Source organism: Rattus norvegicus, chromosome 12 (assembly GCF_021556685.1).
Source record: "Rattus norvegicus strain SHRSP/BbbUtx chromosome 12, alternate assembly SHRSP_T2T, whole genome shotgun sequence".
Classification (NCBI taxonomy): domain Eukaryota; kingdom Metazoa; phylum Chordata; class Mammalia; order Rodentia; family Muridae; genus Rattus; species Rattus norvegicus.
Window position 1 is genome coordinate 51,644,412 of NC_141545.1, and position 17,477 is coordinate 51,661,888.

General features: G+C 50.9%; 1 long non-coding RNA gene across 1 annotated transcript; it reads left to right on the plus strand.

Moving 5' to 3' along the window:
* The first annotated feature begins 3,103 nt into the window (after window positions 1-3,103).
* LOC120096014 (uncharacterized) lies at window positions 3,104-16,192 on the plus strand. Its single transcript, XR_015634973.1, has 5 exons — window positions 3,104-3,199; window positions 5,709-5,768; window positions 7,242-7,363; window positions 7,804-7,955; window positions 16,057-16,192. It is a non-coding gene; the product is annotated as an uncharacterized LOC120096014 (long non-coding RNA).
* Window positions 16,193-17,477: the final 1,285 nt, after the last annotated feature.

Sequence of the window (17,477 nt, forward strand, 5' to 3'; positions counted from 1 at the left end):
CGGCTTCCGTAGAGGACTCTCTCATTCAGATTTTGACCATGGGACTTAGCAGTGTTCACTCCAACTCTGGAGTTGTTTTAAGAAGGAGGCTGTGCATGCCAGGAAGCTGTGTGTCTAGAGGCTACCGCGTCTTTGTCAGGTTGTATGTAACTTAAATTTTCTGACTCTGGCCTGGATGCTAGTAAATTACATTGAAAGAACCCCTGCCCCCATTTTTGTAGACTCACAGTGGTAATGTTGTCTGATGTACCAGTGGCAGGCCTTCACACAGGTGGGTTTGTGTCCTGTGGAAAATCCAGCTGCCTCAGTACAGGAGATGAGAAGGGACCCTGAGAGAACCTCGTCCCACATATGAGATGTGGATGAAGGTGGCCCTCTCCAGCTAGAGGACCAGACGTCCTCATAGCAGAAGCAAATAAAACCTGAAGGTCACAAGGGACCCCACAGGAGCAGGGCAAACACATTTCCAGTGGAGGAGGAAGGTCAGCAGATGTGGTGGGATGGGGAGTCTGTTTTACCCAATACTTAGCTGAAGAGGTTCGAATCCCCAACCTACTACATCTCCAGTACCCCACATGCTTGTCCTGTTTCCTGGTTCCATAGAAGGCAGGGGACTCATTTTTGTCCCCCAGGGGACCTGTATTTCTGCCTGGCTTCACAGTGGGAGGTGAGCATCACTTGAGACCAAGGCTGGGACAGCTTTGACCCTGGGATGAGGAGGTCAACCTAAATGTGGAGGAGGCAGAAAGAGGAAGAGATCAGCTTGCCTCTGCTGGCTTAGGAGGTCGAAAGGGTTCAGTGCTGAGTTGTTTCCACCATCTCTAGGTCCAACTCCTGACACCTTTTGTCACAGTCAGGGCTTTACTGCTGTGAGCAGACACCATGACCAAAGCAACTCTCATAAGGACAACATTTGGTTGGGGCTGGCTTATAGGTTCAGAGGTTCAGTCCATTATCATCAAGGAGGGAACATGGCAGCATCCAGGCAAGCATGGTGTAGGAGGAACTGAGAGTTCTACATCTTCATCTGAAGGCTGCTAACAGAATACAGTCTTCCAGGCAGCTAAGATGAGGATCTTAAAGCTCACACCTACAGTGACACACTTCCTCCAACAAGGCCACACCTCCTCCAACAGGGCCACATCTCCTCCAACAAGGCCACACCACCTCCAACAGGGCCACACCTCTTCCAACAGGGCCACATTTCCTTCAACAAGCCACAACTCCTCCAACAAACCACACCCATTCCAATAAGGTCACACCTCTTCCAACAAGGCCACACCTCTTCCAACAGGGCAACACCTCCTCCAACAAGCCACACCTCCTCCAATAAGTCACACCCACTCCATCAAGGTCAGACCTCCTCCAAGGCCACATCTCTTCCAACAGGGCAACACCTCCTCCAACAAGCCACACCCACTCCAATAAGGTCACACCTCCTCCAACAAAGCCACACCTCTTCCAACAGGGCAACACCTCCTCCAACAAGCCACACCTCCTCCAACAAGGCTATGCCTCCTGATAGTGCCACTCCCTGAGCCAAGCACATTCAAACCATAACATCTTGCATAGGTTCAACTGATCTCTGACCTCAAGAATGGTCTAGCACAAGCTAGGGCTTTCAAGCTCCTAAGCAATCACTCTGTCAGTCTTAGGAACTCACAGAGCTCCCGTCCCCTCATCTGCTGTGGTGGGGAGGTTGGAAAGCATCTCTGTTTTGTAGCGTTGAGAACTAACCTGATGTAGGTTAAAGCTCAGCACCGTTGCTGGCCAACAAGGCTCATTCTGCTCTGTGGACACCACGCCCAGGCCTCTGCTGCTCTGGCATGGGACTTCATGAACTGGGTTCAAGTCCTGCCTCATGCTTCATCACATGATCAGGACCTTCTTCCTGCCCTGATCTGGGTCTTGTTTTCCAGTCTGTGGGGTGGGTTGAAAAGGCAATCTGTAAGTGTTCTGCCAGCTGGGAGCCTCCTGGTGTGGCAGGCTCACGTCTCCTTGGGAAGTTACCATGGTGCCTCAGAGTTGTAGGTCCTCCTGGGGCCATGCTTGCATTCTCGAGCTGTTGGCAGAGGCACCCAGAGGCCACAGGCCAAAGTGTCTGGTCCTTGTTAGCCTGAAGCCTCCGTTCTTGGACATACCCCTCCACTTCACACTCACACTCCTGCTGTGCACATCACTCGGTTCTTTGTATCGAATTGATCTCAGAAGCCTCCTGGTGCCACAGGAAGACTTGGGCTTTGCAGTTAGACAGGTGGGACCAGTGCCTGCAGACAGCTCAGCAGTGACGAGTGCTCCCTGCTCTTGCAGAGGACCTGGGTTCAACTCCCAGCACCCGTGTTGGGTGTCTCATAACTGCCTGGAACTACAGCTCCAAGGGATCTGATGTCCTCTTCCGGAATCCGGGGAGATCTGTGCTCATGTGCACTGACTCACGCAGAGACAACTAAAAGTAAAAGAAATCGAGGTCAGCGGCGATAGATACCTACACCTTAAATCCCAGCCTTCGGGAAGCAGAGGTAGACAGACCTCCGAGTTCAAGGCCAGCCAGGGCTACAGATCGAGTTCCAGGACAGCCAGAGCTGTACTGTGAGGCCTTTCTTGTCTTGAAAAACAAGAACAAAACAGAAAAACAAAGAGGGGGAGGGGTTGGGAGAGGATGGTTCTTCAAACAACAGTGTAAGATTTGTTGAGATGCAAGCGGTGTGGTGTGGGCTTGGCCTGCTAGAGTGGGGTGGAGGAAGAATTGCGTAGCAAACTTCCCACAGGAGGACCCTTCATTTATGCTGAATTTGAAGTAGGGCCGTGCGTGTGAAACTCTCAGCACAATGCCTGATGCGCTTTGTGTGCCTAGAAAGCTGAAGAGACAGGGAGGGAAAGGAATGACGTTTCCCAGGCTGGTGAGGACCCGGAACCTCCTCCAGCCCGGTCCGAGCCTGACCGGCTCTGTCTTAAGCCTTCCTCTCCTTCTGCTTCCCTGCAGCTTCACAGCTAGGTCTCAGCCCCTGTCCTTCATCTGCCATGACAGGAGAGAGGGAGGGACGCAGAGCCGGGAAGAGGGGCTTGAGGAAGATGGATGCTGGCACTGTTGCCATGGCAACCACAGTGGCAACCACAAGATGGGCGAAGGAGGCCTGTTGCCAGGAGTGGTCCCTGCTTTTCCGGGATTCCTAAGACTTTGAGGGTCTCAAGGATACAGGTGGGCCCTAAGAGACGGTCAAGGGGGTGGGCTAGTGATATTTTAGAAGTCCCTTCTGGATTTGTGGCCTCCTAGGGAAGATCTGCTGGCCCCTACACTGAAAGATGGGAAGACAGAACAAGGAGAGGTATTGAGAGGGCAGGTTTTCTAAGCACCTACTGTATCTGGTATGTGTAGCTGGCTTCTGACCACCCCACCCCCTTGTCCATGAGTATGTGGTCCACAGGGGCACAGAGGCATCTTGGGTAAAATCTACAGAGAGATCATAGTTCAAATCCTGTCTCCACTTCTTCCCTCTTGAGTTGTCTCCCATCTCTGGGCCCCAGCGCCCTCTTCAGTAATTGGATGATTACTATGTGGTGGTACCTGTCTCAGGCTTGTGGCCCAGAGGCTTCTGGGATAGAGGCATGCCTGCTAGGCCGAGTATTGATTGTGCCTCCCTGTGATGTCTTCACATGGCTGTGTGGGGAGGGATCCAATTTACTTCTTTAACTGTGCCTGCCTGTTTGCCTGCATTCTGTTAATAGACATTTCCCGGTCTTTTGGATAGGGGGGTTGGAGGGATGCAGGTCAGTGGTCACAGGACAGGCTAATGACGGTGAACACTCTTACAGGTGGGACCCACACTGTGCAGAGCAGCCTCCCTGCCAAGAACCTATCAGGAATTCCTAATAGCTCCAAGAGAGAAAGCCACCATACAGAGAGGTTGCACACATTACCTAGGACAGCACAGCTGGCTCATAGCTGAGATGGGACCTTGGGAAGTGGGTTTGCTAAGAATACAGTGTTCATGAGGTTCCTAGGGCTGGAGCCAGGGGATCTCCGAGGAGCTGCTTGGTCCTTGACTCCCAACCTGAGTCCTGGGAATCTGAGAATCAGAGTCAATCAGCAATCCCTGTAGGTCTGCAGCCCACATCTCCCACCGTGGATGCGTTGCCATGCAGACACTTCTTAGCGTAATCATTTCTCCTTTACTGTGTGGGTGCCTGGAGTCATATCCCCAGCCCCATGCTCTGCATCCCCACCCTGATTTTTTTTCTCTAGCTGTTTTTTCTGTCTCAAGACTCACTTGAGTACGTGAGAAGTAGGGGTGGGTCTAGCCCCATCCTGTACATGTGGACACCCAGCTCTCCCATGTTCATGGTGCCTACATAGATCAGCTGCTCACAATGAAAGCCCTCATGTCTGTACAAAGTCCACATGTTAATGAGAAGGAGGCAGGGCGAGAAGAACTTAGGGGGACAGAAAGAGAGAGGACTAGAGAAAGAACTCGGTGGGGGGGGGGTCAGGAAGATAAAGAAGACCAGACGAAGAACTGGTGGGGGGGGGCGGACAGGAAGAGAGAGAAGACCAGAAGAAGAACTCAGGGGGATAGGAAGAGAAAGAGATCCAGAGAAGCCCAGAGGGATTCGGTTTGTAGAGTGGGTAAGAACAGAAGTGACTCCCTCCAATGTATACTGAAATTAAAAATAAATCTATATTTTGCATGTGTGTGTGCATGTGTATGTGTGTGTGTGCATGTGTGTGTATGAGTGTACGTGTGTGTGTATGTGTGTACATGTGTGTGTGTGTGCACACAGGCGGTCAGAGGACAACTTTTAAGAGTTAAGCTTCGGGGCTGGGGATTTAGCTCAGTGGTAGAGCGCTTACCTAGGAAGCGCAAGGCCCTGGGTTCGGTCCCCAGCTCCGAAAAAAAGAACCAAAAAAAAGAAAAAAGAGTTAAGCTTCTTTGCCATGTGTCCAAGGGATGGAACTTAGGTTGCCAGTCACGGCCAGAAGCACCCTCATCTGCTGACACATCCAGCCAGCCCCAGGTGTACATTTAATGTATCAAAGTTGATGGGGACAACACCATCCCCCCCACTTGGACACTTTAGGTACTTGGTGACCTATCTTTGCTTCTCGTTACCTTACCCTTGAAAGTGCCACGGAGATAGCACTGAGAATTCGAGCACAACGCTACCATGTTTCTGGGGGTGAGTCTTCCCTGCTTCACCTCTTTCATGGGTGCAGAGCCCTGCCTCCCACCTCACTCCCACTGACAGTCTGCTCATGTCTGCTCTGGCCCCACACATGTCTCCTGGGAAGTTTACGTAGCCCTCTGCCATGAACATTCTCCACTGGAAAGCTTCAGGCTGCTCTGCTCTGGAGACCAGGGTCCAACGTTCCTGGAGCTAAGAGCTACCTATGGCCACAGGGAGGCCCCGGGTAGGGAGGGGGAGGGGGAGGGGGAGGACGCTTGCTATGGAAGTTACTAGTTCCCCTGGCTTTGATAATAATCTGCTTAATGTCTTGTGTCAAACTAATTACTGCATAATTACCTTTTTTAATAACAGGTACTTTTAATTGGTGCAGGGTTAAACAATGCTGTTGTAAAAGTGGGTTGTTTTACATCCATCGCTCCAGTTTATGAAGGTCTGGGACAACCTCATAACATCAAACGCAGCGCAGAGCCCGTGGGGGAGCACGGATGAGGGCATTGCTTATCCTCCATCTGTTTTTCTCTCAGAGACACAGGACCTGTGGCACACTGAGAGAAGAAGGCAGGGAATGCCCTCGATGCCTCCAGGTAAAAGGAGGCAAAAAAAAAAAAACAAACAAAAAACAAAAAACAAAACAAAACAAAAAAAAACTCCATTTTAAGCAGTTATGGAGCTCACGCTCCTGTCCCTTTGGTGCCAAGGTTGTTGCTTTTTAAATATTTATTTTTATTTGTGTGTTTCTATGCACACCCGCAAGTGGGTACCGGTGCAGTCCCGAGGCCATCAGATCCCCTGGAGCTGGAGTTACAGGAGCCTGTTGAGCCTTCCCTCATGGGTGTTAGGAACCAAACTTGGATCCTCTTGAAGAACATTGTATGAGGCTTGGAACCACTGAGTTCTCTCTCCAGCTCTAGCCCTAGGCTTTTCAAAGGCACTGTAATAGATCAAGAGGTCGGGGCTGGGGCTGGGGCTGGGGCTTGGGCTTGGGCTGGGGCTGGGGCTGGGGCAGGGGCTGGGTAGGGCATGGGTGGAGCCGGGGACTGAGGCTGAGGGCTGGAGGCTGGGGTTTGGGCAGGGGCTAGGGGAAGAGGGGAGGGTAGAGTGGGGGGGAGGGGGGAGGAGGCTGGGGCTTGGGCTGGGGCTGGGGCAAGGGCGGGACCGGGGCAGGGGCGGAGGCTGAGGGCTGGAGGCTGGGGTTGGGGCAGGGGCTAGGGGTAGAGGCGCGCGGGGGAGGGGGGTTGGGGCCTGGGTTTGATTTCAGCTCTATATCCCAACTGCGTTGACCTGGGTGGTGTTTTACTCTCCCAGGATAGCAGCTTCATCATTTGTAAAAGGAAAGGTCCATGAAGGTATTCACACCCTCAGCCACGATGAGATGACCAGACATCAGTGAAGGCATGGCGATGCAGAACCTAGCACTCCAAAGGGTCCCTCTCAGGGGAGCATCTCCTTGTCCCGCCAGGACCCTCCCCCTGCAGACCCTGGGTGCCCTGTGGATATAATCCCTCACGTCTTGGCTGAGAAAGCGCACACTCTCATCTCATTGCAGCCGCTTTCTGCATTTCATTAAAATGCTGACAGGCCATTTCATAATAATTTATTAGCGCAGAGTCAATTTTTATTAATTACAATCATTAATTTATCAGTGTTCCCGTCATCCGAAGTTTGGTCAGAAATGAAAGGCGAGAAGTGCTGAGAGAAAAATGGGGGAAAATGGAAGTTGTGGGGAGTAGGGGGGGAGGCAGGGAGGGTGATGATGGGCTTGTGCTTGTGAGCAGGAGAGGCCTGTCCGACTGCTCTGGTGCCCTGGGGTTGTAAGCACAGGATCCCTGTTGAGTGTGGGGACTGGGGAAGTTTATTTATGATATGCTCTGACCATCACAGGCCTAAGGACCTAAGACCTCCAAGTTTCTACTTGCATTGCACAGTAATTTGACCTGGTACTTTTCGGTAACTCACCCCATGTAGGGACCTGTTTTCCTGCTTGATGCCCACCTCATCCCCCAGGCTTTTATCTCATGGGGACAGCAACCTAGCCCTGACTCTCTCTTCATCTCTAGAGCCCTACAGAGCACCCAACAAAAGTCTTGTGGAGAGTACAAACAGATCAGTCACCCCTCTCTCCTGAAGTGTCCAGTCTGATTCTACAGCCGAGGCTCAGAGAGGGCACCCACACTAACAGGTGGCACAGCAAACTTCGGACGGGGAACCTTCCCTACCTTCAGGAACTCCTCCTGAGTTCTGGCAATTTCTGCAGCCTAGCCTTTGTTTAGGGTCTCTCATTCACCACAACTGAAACTCAAAACAGACCCCTAAACCATTTCTATGTCTGCTCTCTTCCCTGCTTCCCAGTGGATGAGCTGGGGAGGCACACAGGTGCTGGCATCTACCCTGGGCCCAGGATCCTCATCACCAATGCTGGAGCTATCTGAAGTGAGGGGCTCTGCCCTTGGTGCTGGCAGCAGTGACCTGGGCTGACCTTTGTCCCCTTGCCCTCCATCCCTTCCCCATGTGTGCAGAGGTTCCCTTTCATTTCTTCTTTCTGCTTTCCCTCCTCCCCCTCTCCCTATCCACGTTCTAGGTCCCACAATTGGCACGCACTTTTTTTTTTTTTTTTTGAAGCTGGAGCATCAGAGCCGTCGTCTCCGTAGAGCCTGAGCGGTGTGATGAGGAGATCCTTCCTCCAGGTTTTGATAGTGGATGCCAGGGACTCAGCCCATCCTGTTGTCAACCCAATGCAGAAGACCATCCACACCTACCCACTGATCACAGAGGTGAGAGCTAGAACCTCGAGCTTGGGAAACCTGCATGCTAATGGCCTGGCAGGGAGTGCCAGGGAGAGGTAGAAGGGACAGGACAACATAGACAGCACCATCCAGGGACGAGGTAAGGAGAATGTCTTGTTCTGAAGGCAGTGGGGAGCCATGGGTGGCTGTGGACCACTGGAATGCCAAAGCCAGTTTGCATCCTAGAATTCAAATGCACCCCAGGGATTGGAGGGACAAGCATGGAGGGAAGCATCAATAAAGGAGGGAGTAGGAAAGAAAGAGAGGGAAGGAGGGATAGAGGGAGGAGGGGGAGGAGGGGAGAAGGGGGGAAGGGGGAGGGGAGGAGAAGGGGAGGAGGAAGGAGGAGAGGAGGATGGAGAGGGGGGAAAAGGGAGAGAAAGCAGGAGGAGGGAGGGGAAAAGGGAAAGACTGTGGGGATGGTCAGGAGAGACTGGGTTTAAGAGTTGATAGGAATGAGGGGCTGGGAGTGGAACACTTGCTGCATTAATATGAGGACCAGAGTTCAGATCCCAGCAGCCATGTACATGAGCTCCAAGTCCAATGAAAGACCTTGTCTCAAAACATAAGATGGAGGGCAACTGAAGACAACCAGCACGACCTCTGTCCTACACATGTGCACACATGTCCTACACATGTGCACACATGTGCACACACTTGAATTTTTTAAACGAGTCATTAAGGAGGAAGAGGGTTTGCTGTTTCTGGTGGCCCAAACCACACTCTTGGGTGTCAAGTCCCAAGTTCTGCTGCTTGCCTGTAGACGGCACAGGCTACCAGCCGTTGGGAGTTCAAAGGACCCTGCCTGGCCTCATAACTGTCAGGTATAGCTTCAGGAGGTGACCTCCCAGGACTAGTCTCCTGGGGAGACTGCTCTATTCTGCTCCCCAACACTTAGTTTGAATTTAGCTGGAGACTTAACCACCCGTAGAAAAATCCAGTAGAATCACAACCATGGTCCACACAGCTCCCAGGAGCATACAGCACAGAGAAGCCCAGAGGGGAGCTGTTTCCACTCTTGAGAAAGTCCTGCATCCTTCCTGTGCCTCAGCAGCCATGCGGTACCCTCTCTGAAGACACAGTACAGCCTGCCCGCAGTCTCCACTGAGCCCCACATGCTTGGATGCAAAGAAGCTCCCAGTGCAGGCCTGCCAGGTGGCAGTGTTCCCAGTCTCCTCAAAACCCAAGGGCTTCTCTGGATAGATCGGAGCCCCCACTTGAGCAGGTGTTTCCTCTGAGCTTGAGCTTCAGAGCCTGGCGGGAGGGCATTGCCAGGGCCCACTGAGAGGAGTTATGTGAACAACCTGTTCCCTTCCAGGCAAATGTCACATGTGGTAGGGATTAGGGATTAATAGCCCATTGTTGCAGTCACTCTGCTCTGACCTGGGACAGTCAACAGGAGCCAGGTTGGGGACAGATGGCTGCCCACAGATCCAGACTTGACACTGGTTGACTGTGGCTCTCTAGCCAACCCCAGGATCCAGCAGACAGATCATGACTCACAGTGGCCAGTCCTCAAGTGCAGGGAAGACTATTGGCTCTGAAGCCTGAGCTCCCTGAGGTCCATGGGTCGGGCAGGAAGCGGAGGGTGCGGTTTCAATCTAGATGACGTCGCATAGTAAATCGACATCTTGAGGAAGGAAGCAGTGCTGGACCCCAGCTCCACAGTCTAGAACTGTGGGTCCCCAGGCAAGGACATAGCCCCACTTATGAAGGCTCATGCATGCAGCAAGCTCTCCTAACTTGTCGAGGGGTTGGGGAGAAACACCTTACTAGCCCAAGGTCACCTAAATTCAAAATGGTTGCCATTTCCAAGCACAGCCTAGAATCTCAGAGCTCTGTCCTAAGGGCAAAGTCATGCTGACATCTCCCATCTATGCCAAAAAACCAAACCAAACCAAACCAACCAACCAAACAAACAAAATAACCTCACAGAATGATGGTTTGGGAATTAAGGTGTCAGCCCCCTTATGTTCTGTAGCGTCTTCCACAGTTTCCAGATATGGAACATGTGAGGGGGTCATGGCCTAGAAGGATAGGTTCAGGCCAGGACTCTTGAGGTCCTGGTAGGTTTAGAAGAGGAAGAGAACACTGTTTGAGTGATGTTCCTCTGAGCCAAGCAACCTACATCAGGAGTTCTTCTGTGGCTGTTTGCAGAAAGTCATCCCAGGAGAGCTGGGGGACGCACTCCCTCAACTGAAGCTCAGAGTAGGAGCTGAGTATCCAGACACTCCCCAGCACCTGAGTGCTCTGCAAAGGGCACAGAGTATACAGAGACCAGGGTGGGCTAGAGCAGATGCTCCATCTACAGAGTTATGGAAGAAGCCCTTATCTGTGTTGGTTTTCTAGGCGTGGCCAGTTGGGGCAAGAGTGCTATCTTAGTCAGGGTTTCTATTCCTACATAAACATCATGACCAAGAAGCAAGTTGGTAAGGAAAGGGTTAATTCAGCTCACACTTCCACATTCCTGTCCATCCCCAAAGGAAATCAGGACTTAAACTCAAGCAGGTCAAGAAGCAGGAACTGACACAGAGGCCATGGAGGGATGTTACTTACTGGCTTGCTTCCCCTGGCTTGCTCAGTTTGCTCTCTTATAGAACCCAGAATTCCAGACCAGGGACGGCACTACCCACAATGGTCTGGGTCCTCTCCCTTGATCACTAGTTGAGAAAATGTCTTACAGCTGGATCTCATGGAGGCGTTTCCTCAACTGAGGCTCCTTTCTCTGCCATAACTTCAGCTTGTGTCAAGTTGCCACATAAAACCAGCCAGTACAAGTGCCAACACCCCTCTAAGTAACCCCTCACCTAAACTCTGTGTCTTAGTTAAGGCTACTGTAGCTGTGATGAATGCCATGACCGACAGCAACTTGGTGAGAGAAGTGTTAATTGGCTTATGTTTCTATATCACTGTTCATCACTGAAGGACGTCAGGATAGGAACTCAAACAGGGCAGGGACCTGGAGGCAGGAGCTGATACAGAGGTCATGGAAGGGCTCCCCATGGCTTGCAGAGTCTGCTTTCTTATAGAACCCAGAACCACCAGCCCAAGGATGGTTCCACCCACAATGGGCGGGGCCCTCCCATATCAATCACTAAGAAAATGTCCTAAAGGTTACTTATACCCTGATCTCATGGGGACATTTTCTCAATTGGGGTTCCCTCTTCTCAGATGACTCTAGCTTGTGTCAAGTTGGCTGTAAAAACTAGCCAGCACAATTGAACCCTTGTCAGTTTGACACACAAGCACATCACTGTTAAGTCATAACCTTTTCTTTTTTGTTTATCCCCAAGATTGCACATTAATATCAAAATTACAATACAAAACATCTAACTTTTAAAAGTCCCGTGGTCTTTAAAAATTCAGACGTTTAAAAGTCCAAAGTATTTTTAAAATATTCAAAATCTCTCAACTGAGAAGAAATTAGTTAGATACTTTGTTACTTCAAGCAGGAAGATCCAGACCACAGTCACAATCAGAACAAAGCAATAGCAGACTCCAATGGTTTAAGTAACATAGTGTCAATATCTGGGATTCACTTGTGATTTTCTGGGTTCCTCCAAAATGCTGGTGTCACTTCTTTGGTTCTGCCCCCTGCAACACAAACAACTTGTCTCATAGGCTCAGGTTAGTTCTATGGCTGCTGTCCCCCAGTAGTAGTGTCATCTTCAGAATGCTGGAGTCACTATTAGGGTTGGGCTTCTCTTTCACCAACAGCCTCTCCTGGGCTCTCCTCGTGGTATCGAGCCTCAGTGACTCCTCATGACCTCTTCAATCCTGGACTTCCACTGCCATGGAGGCTGCACCTTTGCCAGTGGTCTCTCGCAGTGCCAAGCATCAGCTGTTTTCCACTCTTCCATTCCTTCAAAACTAGCACTACCTGGGTGACTTCTATTCATTGCTAAGTTGAGCTGCCAGCAAGAGAGGCAGCCTTAGCCCTTTCTGAACCAAAGCGCTGTGAGCTGGCACAGGAGACACTCCCAGATTCACGATCCTCAGTGATGCTGGTCTCTTCATAATCACTGCTAATTTCTCAGCTCCAGATAACCAACATTAATTGTCCCAGGGACACAAAAGTTTCACTTCAGTAGTTTTGGTCTCTTGTTAACCACAGCTGATGCTTCAACCCCCCCAGCACATCAGAATTGCCAAATCTTAATCCAAAATATCAAATGGCCCCACAGAGTCTAGGGCTCTGTTGTCCGCCTCTCTCTCAACACTCTTTATCTTCCGAGCTCCCACAGAACAGTTCACTAAGACCTCAAACACTTGGTGGCTTTTCCAATCCAAAGTTCTAAAGTTCTTCCACGATCTTTCCTTAACGCAACGGCCAGGTCTGTCACGAGATCCCATGGTCCTGGATCCAATTTCTCAGCATGAATATTGCTTTGAAGAAATGCATGGCTAAAACAACTTGGGGAGGAGAGGACTTATTCAGCTCATACTTCCACACCACGGTTCAACACTGAGAGAACTCAGGGCAGGAAACAGAAGCTGATACAGAGGCCATGGAAGGAAGGATGCTGCTTACTGGTTTGCTCAGTCTGCTTTCTGATAGCACCCAGGACCACCTGCCCCAAAGTGGCCCCACCTACAATGGGCGGGCCCCTCCCATGTCAATCAATAATCAAGAGAATGTTCTGCAGGCTTGCCTACAGCCTGATCTTATGAGTTATTTCTCAGATGAGGGTCCCTCCTCTCCTGTCAGATGACTCTAGCTCGTGTCAAGTTGGCATAAAACCATTCAGCATCTTTTAATGAAGTTCCCCAGAGTGAACGTTGGTGGAATCTTGCTTCAGTTTGTCAATGAGACCTTGAGAGAAGTGCCTTACGTCTCCCCATGAGAATGGATTTTCGCAACAGAGAGAATATGACCCAGTGTGTGTCAGACAGCCTGTTCCTCTCAGCTGCAATTTTTGACCACTCAGCCATGGGACCTTTCAAAAAGCCACAAGAGGGGCTGGGTTCCAGGTACAGGAGCTGTTCTCCTCACTGAATACCCACTGGGGAGACCATTCTTCCTACACCGTGCACACTGTGGACGTTTTTAGAATGTCAGTTCTATAGATTTCAAATAGACACATGCACACACACACACACACGTGTGACTCAGTGTGTCAGTGTGTAAACCTGCAGGTCTGTTATGGCAATGTCTGTGACAGGATCTGCTATGGGACAGATCTCCATTCAACTGCTCCATGTAGAGAGTTTGAATCAACAAGTGTTGCCCAGGCTGAGTGACAGCAGGCAGAGCCTGTGGAAGGTGCCTGGGCATTCCTGGGTCAGGCCATGCCGTCTTGTGCCTGGATTGATGAGACCCAGACAGGGAGGTTTGGTGTTCAAGGAAATCTCATCAGAACTGGAATGCTGTTCCTACCCGACTCTCCCCAAGTGTCTCAGTTAGGGTTTTATTGCTGTGAACAGACACTGTGAAGGACAACATTTAATTTGGGCTGGCTTACAGGTCCAGAGATTCAGTCCATTATCATCAAGGTGGGAGCATGGCAGAACCCAGGAAGGTCTGGTGCAGGAGTTGCTGAGAGTTCTACATCATCATTTGAAGGCCACTGCTAGGGGAAGATTGGCTTCCACATAGTTGAGGTTAGGAAGAGGGTCTTAAAGCTTAAAGCCCATGCCCACAGTGACACACTTCCTCCAACAAGGCAACTACTACTCCAACAGGGCCACACCTACTCCAATAAGACTACACCTACTCCAACAGGGCCACACCTCCAACAAGGCCACACTTCCTCCAACAAGGCCCCACCTACTCAAACAGAGCCACACCCACTCCAACAAGGCCACACCCACTCCAACTAGGCCACGCCTATTCCAACAGGGCCTCACCTCTATTCAGCTGGGCTCTTACCTGCATGGGACCCATTTGCTGTGGCAGAGTGACATGCATCAACTAGCCCATAATTTGCACCAAGGAGTTTTTTTCCACTTGTGCAGAGGGGAACCTTATGCACAATGCTTCCACTAGGAAAATTCTGGGTCAACAGGCTAATTTGCATAACCCTCTCAGCTTTTCCAAGTTAATACAAAATTCTCCAGAGACCGAGTCTCCTTCACCTAACATCTGTGTCACAGGCCTGTGCATTTGGCTTCTGACCTGTGACCCACCCAAGTCTTGACATCTAACAGAGGCCCCACAAGTGAGCAACTGTCCTCCAAGGTCAATGGCACAAAATGGTGGTCCCAGCCGAGCAGGACTGGAACATGAGGGCCCTGACTCTGGGTACACTTATATTAAATTTATAGCCCATCTTCCTTTCTCTACCCATGTGCCAGCCCTGCTTACCTGTAGTTCATGACATTTAAAAGTCCTTAAAATTGAATAAGATTTTCCTATGTGAGGCAGGGTTGTCTTGGACTTGAGATCCTCCTGCCTCAGCTTTCTGAGCGCTGGGTTGACAGCTGTGTTAAACTTCAGCTCATCTGTGATAATAGCCGGGAGTGTATTTTTGTTTTTGTCCTAAGGAACAGCTCAGCATTCTTCCTTCGTGAGTAGAGGAAGTTACTTGGTAGATATAGTGCTCACCTTGTGAGTGTGAAGAATAAACCCACATAAAAATTTGTGGGGTGGTGTACGGCTGTGATTCAGTGGTCAGAGGTGGGGAGGGGGACTGGAGGAGGACCTGCTACTTGAGCATGCTATGGAGAGGACATACAGAAATGTAGGTTAGTGGGATCCTGCGTATGCTCCGCCACAGGGCTTGGGCTGCTCAGGGAGGCAGGAAGTGGGAAGTTTGACCATGCTTACCCCACGATTGCCGTGTCAGACTGTGGGAAGCCGTGGGACACTGCTCCAGGGCTGGGGAAGCAAGGTCTGAGGCACAGGACACAGCCAGAGCTGTTTCAGGTGTCCCCAGGCCTGCAAGGAGGCCGGGGCCATGCTGCTTGGATGCTGTGGAAGAACTGAGAAGAGAGTGGGGGACCACAGGGCTAGATCTATCCTGGGGCTAAGCAGAGAAGAGGAGGAAGCTCCAGCTGGTCCCAAAGGGGATAGTCCTTGACTTGACTGTGGTAGGCTACAGGCTTGGTGGTGGAGGTGTGGCTGGGAGCCCAGGGAGGCTTTCTTCGAGAGACTAGATGAGGACTGCTCTGTAGGTGAAAGCCTTCCCTGTGGCTCCCCACTGTACCCCACTTCTCAGAGTGGGCCTGAGGTTAAATACCTTTTGCAGGGAGGAATGTCTGGGAAGGAAAATTCATTGGCTAAGCCTCCAGGCCTTTAGGTCCTCATTATAATGGAGATCTGTCTTGAGCCTATGTGACCTGTGGTCATGTCCTCTACCTGTGGAGGGGCTTGAGACATTGCCCTTATGTGACTGATGGCCACAAATCTGTGGAGGGCTAAAGGCTAGGGACCAGCATGGTTTCCTGGGAGTCAGGAGAAATGCCTACTGTCCCTTTCAGGCTCACCAGGGTTTCAAACCTCAACCAGGATACCAGGGTGCCTTTCATGGGCCCGCGCAGAATCTTCTGGTTTCTCCAGAGAACCTGGTGGGCTCCCTTTGAAAGATGCTGACAGCTGGCAAGGCCTGGAGTGTGGGGTTCTATCTGGGCCTAGAGGCTGCCACTGACTGCAAGGGCATGGTGGCCAAGAGACAAGGTGATGGCCAGGGAGTATATGGAACTGAAAGTCTGGGAGCTGACACCACTCACATCTCCCTTTCCTGTTCTTCCTGGGCCTTCCTCTCCTCCATAGAGGACCTCGCCCAGCCATTTGGTACCTGTGGGAAAATCAGCTTGAAGCATCCTCCCCTGAGTGAAACTCACTCTTGTCCAGCAGATATGGTTTCCAGCTCCTCTGTAGCCCTAAGCCACAGAGACTTGACTCCCTACTGAAGTCTGAGGTCACATTTCTTTCTCTTTTCAACAACCCTTGTGTTCTCATCAGATGTACCCTGTTTGGCCAGTCTGTCAGCTTTCGTCTGACATGTGGTTACTCACCCGGGCCCACCACGGACTGCCTCAGGAGACTCTGTTGGGGACCCATGCCCCTCCTGTTATGTCTGAAGGAGCCCCCACTGCCACAGCTGCTGGGCACCCAACCTCTGAGCCACGTACCGCCTATCTCTTTCAGGTGGAACAGCCATTCCCCACAGGCTCAGACCCCTGGGACAGACCTGATTTGGCTCTCTGTGCACCTGAGTCTCCCATCTGGCCCCCACATGCTGCCGCACAGGTTACTCTATGGAGAAAATAAATATGACTTCCTTAATATGGTTTCGCTTAGGTCCCAGCCATGCGCTCAAGCAAATCTTCCATTTAACACCTGACTCTCTTTTCAGAGGGAGCTGGGGAAATATTGTTACTGTGTTCAGCTTACTGTGAGGGATGAGGAAGATGTCTACCTAGACCCAGGGACTTGGGAATGTCCCCCGAGAGACCTCGGTATTCATAGGCTCCACTGGGGAGGCGGCTGTGTCCTGGGGAAGGAAGTCCCTGCATAAAAGCCTTCGAAAGACAGATGTGGTGTGGGGATGAGCCGGCTATGTTCTTATCCACCTCAGGGAGAAGCAAGCTCACCATCCAGTCAGTGGTAAGCTCTTGGGGATGTGTGGGTAGCCCTCTTTGGCTACAGCATGACCTTTAGCATTTCTATTTGAGTGAAGATGTGTTTTAGTTAGTGTTGGGTTTTGCTAGCAACAACGGTTGGTTGTTGGCTTGGACTATAAGAATCCAGCTAGAGCTGGCACACTGCCTTTGTGGGCAGAAGTCTGCATCCATGGAGCAGTTGAGCCTGCTGATCTGAGTTCAAATCTCCAAGCCCTCATGAAAGTGAAAGTGGATATATGTGTGTGCTTCCCAGTGCCGGGAAGGGTGCTGGGAGATTTTCGACCAGCCAGTCGAGTTAAATCGGGGCGCTCCAGGTTCAGTGAGAGACCCTGTCCCAAGGGACTAACATGGACAGTTACAGAGGAGGCCACCTGATGCCTTCCTCTGGCCTCCTCATGAGCGTGTACAGGTGTTTGCACCTTCACACCCACACAACAAAAAATTAAAAATAAACAGAAAGATGTTCTCCCCGTTGAGGCACCGTTGATGTCTAATAAAGTGATAGATTGATGAGCTTTAAAAGGCTGAGCACAGAACAGTGTCATGACCTGTGAGGCCGATAAACCTCTGTCACAGTGTCCCTGCCCGGTGTCACGGGGCAGAGCCTCCTGGTTTGGAGCCTTTGCGGTTTTATCTTGTGAGGCACTTTGGGGGGTCTTCCATGGCATTTAATGGATTCACTGTCGCCTTTTTAAACTAAAGTCTTGATTTTTATTTTATTTTATTTTACTTTATGTATATGGGTGTTTTGGTCTCCTTGGTGCATATACCCATGGAGGCCAGAAGAGGGCACTGGACTCCCTGGAACTGGAGAAACAGATGTTCGTGAGCTGACATGTAGATGCTGGGAACCGAACCCTTAACCACGGAGCCAGCTCTGCAGCCTTCATAGCTGCCTTTTAAAAAAATTACTTATTTACAATTTAAATTTCCTGACTAGTATTC